Genomic DNA, 9,199 nt, shown 5'->3' on the forward strand with positions numbered 1-9,199 from the left:
GAGCTACCCGATAGTTTGTTAGATGTGCATGACGTATTTCACGTATCACAACTTAAGAAGTGCTTAAGAGTACCGGAAGAACAGTTACCCATGGAAGAACTGAATGTCAATAAGGATTTGACTTATTTAGAGTACCCAGTCAGAATTTTGGAAACATCTCACAGAATTACATGGAGTAAAGTTATTAACATGTGCAAAGTTTAGTGGAGTCATCATTCGGAATATGAGGCCACTTTGGAAAGAGAAGATGAACTCAGAGCAGAATTTCTCCAGTTATTCTCGGAAGTTTCTTAATCTCGAGGACGAGATTCTTTTAAGAGGGGTAGGTTTGTAACACCACAAAAGCCATCAACTAAAAATAATGAATTTAGTTATTATGTTAATTAGGGTAATAATTTTTTTAAGTGTTTAATTATTTATTTGCATTTTGATCATTTTTCTTTGTATGCGCATGATTGATTATCGGATGTTTAATACCAATTCTTTTTAAAATGAAATCCTAGTAATTAATATAATAATTAAGTAGTATAATAATTATTAGTCTAAAAACAAGTATTTTATTTATAAATAGTTTTGGTGATTTTTTTATTATTTTTTGAGTTATCCAAAAATGTATTTCGGAATTAGAAGAAAAAGAAAAAAACAAAAAAACCTCCTAACCTAACTGGCTCACCAGGGCCCATCTACCAAACCCTACGCGCGCCTAGCACCCATTTCCAGCTGCCGTCGCCCTACAGTCTCTCCCTCTCCCCCTATTCTCTCTCTCTCTCCTCTCATCTCTCTGCTCTCTCTCACGTGCGCGCACAGCCGCTGGGACCCCGCCGTCCTCTAGCCCGCGCCTGCAGCCGCGCACACCGCACGATGCCGCGCCCAGGACGCCGCCGAGCGCGCTACCCCGGCCTCCCCGCGCGCCCAGCCGCGCCTCTGCCCGCCGAGCGCGCCACCCGATGCTGCACTGACCCGATGTCTCGAGCCGTGCCCGCCGAGGGCCAGGCCGCGACGTGCCCCAACCCCACGCACCAGACTCGATCCCGGTCGAACCCTGCCTCGAGACGATGCCGCATCGACCAAGCCCGAGCCGCCAAGCGAGCCCCGTGACCGTTTCATTTTCAGCGATTAATGGACTTCATGCATCCGTTTCTTCCTCCTCCCATTATTTCTCTCCTTGAAACCGACGCATCAATGGTCTTGAAGAACCGCCGACCGTTCTCCTCTCCCCCACGTCGACCTCTCTTCTTCCCTCCCTCTCTCTATAAAAGGGCAGCCGAGCCTCTCACTTCTCCCCTACCCGAGCTTGCCCCTCTCTCTAGCTCTCCTCGCTCGCCATCGCTAGTGCACTGCTCGTCGCCAGAGGTTGCTGTTTGTCGCCGAAGTTCGCCGGAGTTCGTAGTTCGTCGCCAGAGCCACGCACACGCCATCCGAAGACTGAACCCCTGCTCTTCTCCATCCGGTCGAAACCCGTCGAGCCGTCCCCGTCACACGCACGAACCCAAGGTTGAAGACGACACAAATTAATTTGTGTATTTTCAAAATACTTTTGATTCGATTCATGAATTGTATATTTACTTTATTGTAATATGAACATATGTGATCCGCAATTCATGTGTATGTGTGTTATAGAATTATTGGTAGAGATATGCGATTATTAGTACACCGTGATATTTCATGTTAGTCACTGCGATGATTTTTTTATTAGAGAAAGATGACAAAAATTTAGTAGTCACACGTTGGTGATAAAAACAATAGATATGAATTTTTGTAGTTAAATTTGGTCACAACGAACTTTAGAAACTATTTGGAGAATTATAGTCATAGGTTCATTTTAATGAATTTAGAAAATGGTATAGAACTCATGTCATATAAACAATATAGGATTTTTAGATGATTTATCACTAGGTTATTTTATTAATATTTTCTTTTTATAAAGAAAGGATAAAATATCACTAGTAGGATGGAAAGTAGATTTTTACTAGCCAAATAAACATGTTCGCAAGTATAGCGTTTAAATTCTTAGAGTTAATAAAATACCTGTTTAGGTCAAAATAACCACGCTTATGTTATAAAAAGTCCAATTAGTAATTTATATGAATTTTTAGAATATTACATTCATTTTTTCTATACTCAATAATTCGAAGTTAGAAATAAAAAGGATAAAAGCTATTGATTTATTTATTAGTATTAAAGACGATAACTATCATTTAATTTCATTGATGATGTTAAAATATATTAAAACTAGTTAAAACTGTATTTATTGCACCCACTCATAAATTCATCATTTAGGACTCACAATAATAGTTATAATTGAATTAATAAGTATTTACGCGTTTAGGATGTATTTAAGGTGTGATAAGTGCGACGTGTTAATGTGTATGTAATGGTGTATGTTTATGTAATGGTGCATGTTTATTTATTGGTGTATGTTTTATTTTTGTATGTGCGATGTGCGACTCTATTAGAAGCCGACTGTGTGGTAGAGGATTCGAATACGTTCGAAGATGAACCACAGGACGCTTTTGAGCAAGGCAAGTGGATTCTCCCTCTGCATATTCTTGTTGTACCCACTCATTGCATATAATAAAGATTACTTTTTGATATACTGCACAATTTGATGGGTTTTACCTAATTAAGGATTTCCTAGATTTACCAACTGTATTCCTTATTTACCCTGGGAAATTATTAAGCTTTGCAAATTTGTGCTACCGCTCAACTTATTAATTTGGATGTCACTCATTAATTGATATTAATGTTCCACAATTTAAATTGGCAATTATGACATTAACCCGATGGTTAAAACAACATTATTTCAAATTAATTGGAACATGGAGTGACCACCCAGGATAACAGTGCAACCACGAGTGCTATCATGGCTCTAGCTTTGGTAATTAGCTTTATATGCTTAGTGCCTAGCAACCTTACCTGAAATATGGGCAAGAGGGGGAGCGGTAGGTGTTGGCAGCCCACGTTAACATGGGGATGTATTCTTGGCTAAGGTACCTCACCCAGGGGGCCACCACCATCGTCTTTAGAAACCTTAGCGGGTTGCTTCGTATTAAGTGTATTTTGTGAAAGCCTCATAATAGATCCCTAGCCATTCACCTCGGCAGTGTTTAAGGGTCTGATCAACCCGGGCTAGATGGGATACATGGCTTGTGGGTAAAGTTGTACCACATCTCCAGAGTGTAAAACTGATATATCAGCCGTGCTCCCGGTTAAGAGCGACCTGGACTCCTCACATGATAATTGAACTTGAAGATGGAAATAAACTGAGATCCGATGATCTGCCAATTGTTCGCTTAAGTGGTTTCACTTAAGTGTTTTTGTTATACTCATATTCCTTTGTTTAATTGGGATACTTGGGATTCACACTTATTAGTAAGATAGGTGTTGTTACTAAAATGTTGACCAACTAAAATGCTTACTGCTCAACCTTAGCCTCACCTTGTTATACCTGCATTAATTTTTCCCCCACTTGCTGAGCCCCGACCATAAGTGAGCTCACCCTTGCTAATATTTTGATCAGAGGGTGATGCTGGAGACTTTGATGGAGATATTGACGACGATGAATTCTAAGTCTAACGATACGCCGGTCATCTTCCTGTGGGAGATTGCCCCTGTTATTTAAATTCCGCTTTACTTTGATATGATACTTGTTAAAGATACAATGTTTCAGATGATGTAATAAAGTATTCTACTCTCTTTATGCCTTTATTGCATTGTCTTTTGATATATTACACTTGTGACGTCAACATATGTGTGGAAATGGATCTTGGCACACTTATGGTATGTGCTCGGTTCTACCCCCTGGAATCGGGTGTGACAGATACCATATTGCATAATTTTATAGTTAGATATTTGTTTAACCTATGTCTACTAGATTAACCTTGCTAAACCAAAGCTAACCTATCCGTAATTATAATTTGATTAAAATACGATCTCTAGTCAAGTATAATTAAGATTAAGGTTTAGTTAATTACTCATAGAATATTCTCTCATATGGTGTATACTAATCAATTTATAATATAGTTTAATATTTGGATCACATAGAGCTTCCGTAAATCACAACTCCTTAACCATAACTCTAATTTAAGTGATTCTCGAGCCCACGATCTCGTTACGACGCGTAGAATATTCTTATGTAGTTTATTTTTATGTTTGGTGTGATGTTAATTTTGCCTATACACTATTTGTTTGTATTGCTACGACTAGCGTGAGGTTACGAGTCATTTGAAGATCATCCTGGTACCTGGAATCTCAAGTCCTAGACAAGTTGTGCCCTTGATCACTTCTTTTTACCCACTCATGTTCTTATTAATCATAATGATCTGCATAAGTTAATTTAGATGGGACCCAATAGGTTACCCTAGTTTGACTATCTTTATACCTTGTTTACCACTAAATTTTTGGGTAGTACCTGCTATTGCTTTATGTGGTTTTGGGTATAGAGATATACATTATTCATGATCACACTTTTATTATCAGGTTGTTATTTATCGTTCATGATAAGATCATTATGTTAATTGGAACATGGAGAACCACCCGAAAAAATAGTGCTACCACAAGGGTGGTATGGGATGCCCTTGGCTGACTAATTAGGAAAGCTAGTTGAGGACTACCTTACCCGAAAGGGGCAAGGGCAGTAGAGGAGTGGTTAGTGTAGGGAAGTCCTTGAGTTGTGAAAGTCGCCTAGAGGGGGGGGTGAATAGGCGAAACCTGAAATTTATAAACTTAAACACGCACTAAGGTCGGGGGTTAGCGTTAGAGTTAAACTCAAGTCGCAAAGAGAGGAAAAACAAATCAACCAAGAAATAAGGCGAGTGAACACGATGATATGTTTTACCGAGGTTTGGTTTCAAAGAATCTAGTCCCCGTTGAGGAGGTCACAAAGACCGGGTCTATTCCAACCCTTTCCCTCTTTCAAATGCTCATTTAGACCGAGTGAGCCTTCTTCCTTGATCTCACGGGTCACTAAGACCCCAAAAGGGCCATCACACACTTTGTGTCTCTTGCCTCGCTTACAAAGCACTTGAGACTAGGAGTAAGAGAAGAAGAAAGCCAATCCAAGCGACAAGAACTCAAATGAACACAAAAATCTCTCTCTCACAAGCCACTAAGTGTTTGGAGTGAATTTGGGACTTGGATAGGATTTGATCTTTTGTATTGTGTCTTGGAGTGAATGCTAGAGTCTTGTATTGAATGTGATGTTCATAAAACTTGGATGCTTGGAATTGTGGTGGTTGGGGGGTATTTATAGCCCTCAACCACCAAGGTAGCCATTGGGGAGGCTGCTGTCGATGGGCGCACCAGAGAGTCCGGTGCGCCACCATACACTCACTGTTCCATGTCTGGTGCGCAGCCACGTCACCCAACCATTAGGGTTCTGGAGCAGTTGATCGTTGGCGCCTTTGTCTTCTTGTGGCACCGGACAGTCAGGTGGTGCACCGGACAGTCCGGTGCCCCTCTGACTCGCTGCTCTGACTTCTGCCGCGCACTGTGCTGCCACTACACCAAAATAGTAAACTTCCTAGAGCCTCAACCCTAGGAAGTTAGGCCTAAACTCTAGGAAGTTAGCTAAACTCTCGGAAGTTAAGCCATCCCATCACAAGTTTGGCTCTCGAATTTTTTTGTCGCGAGTTAGCTTAACTTCCTAGAGGGCTCTAGGAAGTTAGTTAAATTCCTACGGCTCAATAAGCCTCTCGGAAGTTAGTAGATTCTCAGAAGTTAGTAGTTTCACGTCGTCAGCTGACTAACTTCCTACGACTAATTTCCTACGGCTTACTGTAGCCCCTAGAAAGTTAGCTGACTTACTTCCTACGGCTTACTGTAGCCTCTAGGAAGTTGGCAGACTAACTTCATATGGCTGACTGTAGCCCCTAGGAAGTTAGCTGGCTAACTTCCTACGGCTTACTGTAGCCCCTAGGAAGTTAATAAGTCTCTAGGAAGTTAATTTGACTAGCATTACAAATGTTGTTTATATTTTACACCACATTTCATAACATAACAAATATATCAACAGTTATATAGCATAACATATTTTTGCATAAAACATCTCACACACAATCACATAACAATATTTAAATCCATAGTCTCATCAATTACATCACAAAAGTCTCATCCATAGTCTCATCAATTACATCACAAAAGTCTCATCCATAGTCATAATAAGACACATCTCATCATCCAGTACTAATAAGAGACAATATCTCATACATAGTCATAATAAAAGTCTCAAGTATCAGAACGCAATAACATGGAAGCTCACGGTCGTCGATCACCATCGGGTTACAGTGAAGAGTGATGGTCGATACCTCCACTATTGAAGAGGGTTTCGACAAAGTCTAACCCGTCCTCTTGTTCATGCGTCGGCAAGGTAGCTGGAGGGGTCTAATATACATGTACAAATGACATTTGTTGAGTTACATCATAATATAACTAACAACAAGTAAATGATGATGAATATGCATACCTGATGTTCGGTAGATGGAGATGTAGGTATAGGTGGAGGTGAAGACCAAGGATAATGAACGGGAGGTGGTGGGGGGCACCGGGACGTGTATCCCTTGGGCCTGTGCTAGTTGCTACAAATTTGTCGAACTCATTCACATCAGCGTTTTAAATCAATACATATCTTAGAGTGAAAGCTATTATCTTTTGAACTTACTTGTATGAGTGTTTGCTGTTGCTGAATCTGTGTAGCATAATATTCATGTTGCGCAGCTTGTTGCTTCAAGTAATCCTAATGTCGCCTAAGTTCTTCTCGCAGTTGCTCCACTTCTGCTGAATCTTGAGTGGAGCGACGGGAGCTACGAGCAGTAGACCTCGATGAACCTCCACGCTGAACCCTCACCTGGTTCGAGTCGATGATGTTAGCAAACATTGTGTACCTACAAAACAAGTAACATCACGACAGGATTAAGAATACATGTATTGCACTCAACCAATAAAAAAATATAAGATATGTAGAGTCCTCACCTTCCATGAGCTTTTCCACCACTTGCATACACAGCCTGAGGATCAATAGGTGAGGTCCTCCAGTCATAGTCTGGTCCGTGCTAACTAGACATTGCCTCGCCATATGCAGCCTCATACAAAAGAACAATGTAATCTTACATACAAAAATCCATATAAACAGAACCTACCAAACATTTCCAAACACCCAGCACACGATCTGTTGCCTTTTGGCTGCACAACACATCTGGATTTGCAGGATCTGATCCTCTGTGCCCCCTAAGGTATATTTGAACATCACTAGGCACTGCACCAGTGCTAGCTTCCTGTATGTACATTTGACAAACACTATAACCAGAAATTACAACAAGTCAACTACAAGCAACGAAAATGGCTTAAACTGTACTTACCATTCGTTTTGCCAAACGAAAGTGATCATCACCTCCATACCTGTGATACGACTCGGTTCCACGATTGGAACTGTGTCGCACAGACTTTGCCTTAAATTCAGTCGAAGCCCAGTAACGACATAACGCACGCCAAGCAGCATCATTGGCAGCTATCCATGGAATCGAATGCTGCATGAACGCAATTCATTTATAAGTAACTGTAATATCTAGAAGCAATGGAATTTTTTTCAACACAAGCAAAAACATCAATTACCTCAAGATATTGTTGCTCAGTCATATCAAGTCCATACTGTGTCGCCTCGTTCTTACTCTCTGGACGTCGCCCTTCACTACCACCATACTTGATGCTAAAATAAAATAACACGTTATTTATAAATTTTCACGATAAGCTTAATTAACCTAACTATATGCAGCGGTTAGCCACCATATTATTAATCAAACATAAACTTAATTTTAGCCATAACATACAAGATTAATTTTAGCCATAACATACAAGATTAATTTTAGCCATAACATACAAGATTAATTTTCATCGAAGGTCCTCACCCACCATATTATTAATCAAACATAAACTTAATTTTAGCCATAACATACAAGAGTTTAGCATAGTTAAACTATATGCAGCGGTTAGCCAATCAAGTTAATTAACCTAACTACCTACGACATTATTTGAGTAAACTCTCGGAAGTTAGCACATTGAATAAAAAAATAAAAAAAGTATAAACACGGTACCTGACAGTCGCAGCGGGTGCGGGTCGGTGGATTGGGTCGGGGACGTCCACAGTGGGGTCGGTGGCTGCGCAGCGGGTAGAGATGGCAACGGGGAATTCCCTGTTGGGGGTTGAGTGCCCATACCCGTCCCCACGGAGGAGAAAAATCCCTGTCCCCGTCCCCGCGAAGAGTAACGGGGGAAGATTTTTCCTGTCCCCGTCCCCGAGCGGGGTTTTCTCCCCGCGGGGATCCCATACCCGGTTGACATGGTTCACTGGCAAAGTATCATGGCTAGTTCATCCTCCAATTTTGTAGAACATGATGGCTGGTTCATTAGCAAAGCATGGCGTAGTGTAGTCTACAAATACAGTGAATTGGTACAGCAGTACAACTTCATCCAACCGTGTAGACATATTTGACATGGTTAGTATTACAAAAATATTAAAAATACATCTCAATTTTTACGGCCTCACAAAGTCAACAAACAATCGTGATTTCTCACCTTACTTCCTCTCCATCAGAGGTCAAGCCATCAAGGCATTGGGAGCGTCCATGGGCTAAGGTGATACAGCGACTTGACTTGGACGGTAGTGCAGAGGCTGAAGCGAATGGCAGTGCTGAGGCCGAAGCAGATGGTACTGCAGATCCCACAGCAGAGGATAGAGGGCGAACTGTGGACTGCGGACAAGCAGGACTGAACCTGCAAGTGCGACTGCTCGGCCTCCGCTTCTCATCGCCTCGTCGGCCTCCGTTGAGCGGCGACGCGGAGCTATCGCGGCAGGGACAGCGCTGTGGTGGCGGCTGCGCTAGGTCAAGACTCCCGAAGCCAAAGTGCCGAACGCGGATCACTTGAGTGCTTGACGCACATTACAAGCCCGATGTATGGGAAGTTTTTGGACTGGGCTGCTGGCCGGCTAGTGCCTGGGTGGGCCTGGGTGAGAGAAGAGATAAGGTTGAGGGAGGTTAAAAATAAAAAAAACATAACTTCCTAGAGTAAAGCCGTAGGAAGTTACGTTTTCGTTTGACTGGTCAAGAGCTAAAACCTAACTTCCTAGAGTTTGTACTTTGCCTCTACGAAGTTAAGTAACTTCCTACAGCCGACCGTAGAAAGTTAGATTTTTGTTTGACTGGTC

The 9,199-nt window shown here is 41.6% G+C and overlaps 1 long non-coding RNA gene across 3 annotated transcripts; it reads right to left on the reverse strand.

Moving 5' to 3' along the window:
• Positions 1 to 5,995: 5,995 nt before the first annotated feature.
• On the reverse strand, positions 5,996 to 8,940 carry LOC103647146 (uncharacterized). 3 transcript variants are annotated; one of them, XR_004856354.1, is made up of 8 exons: positions 8,569 to 8,938; positions 8,088 to 8,457; positions 7,609 to 7,702; positions 7,356 to 7,523; positions 6,970 to 7,271; positions 6,659 to 6,881; positions 6,464 to 6,575; positions 5,996 to 6,381 (listed from the first exon to the last, which is right to left on the reverse strand). It is a non-coding gene; the product is annotated as an uncharacterized lncRNA (long non-coding RNA). The 3 variants fall into 3 exon arrangements; XR_562676.3 differs by having other exon boundaries at positions 8,088 to 8,934; XR_002267651.1 differs by lacking the exon at positions 5,996 to 6,381 and having other exon boundaries at positions 6,417 to 6,575; positions 8,569 to 8,940.
• Positions 8,941 to 9,199: the final 259 nt, after the last annotated feature.

Source organism: Zea mays, chromosome 2 (genome assembly GCF_902167145.1).
Source record: "Zea mays cultivar B73 chromosome 2, Zm-B73-REFERENCE-NAM-5.0, whole genome shotgun sequence".
NCBI lineage: Eukaryota > Viridiplantae > Streptophyta > Magnoliopsida > Poales > Poaceae > Zea > Zea mays.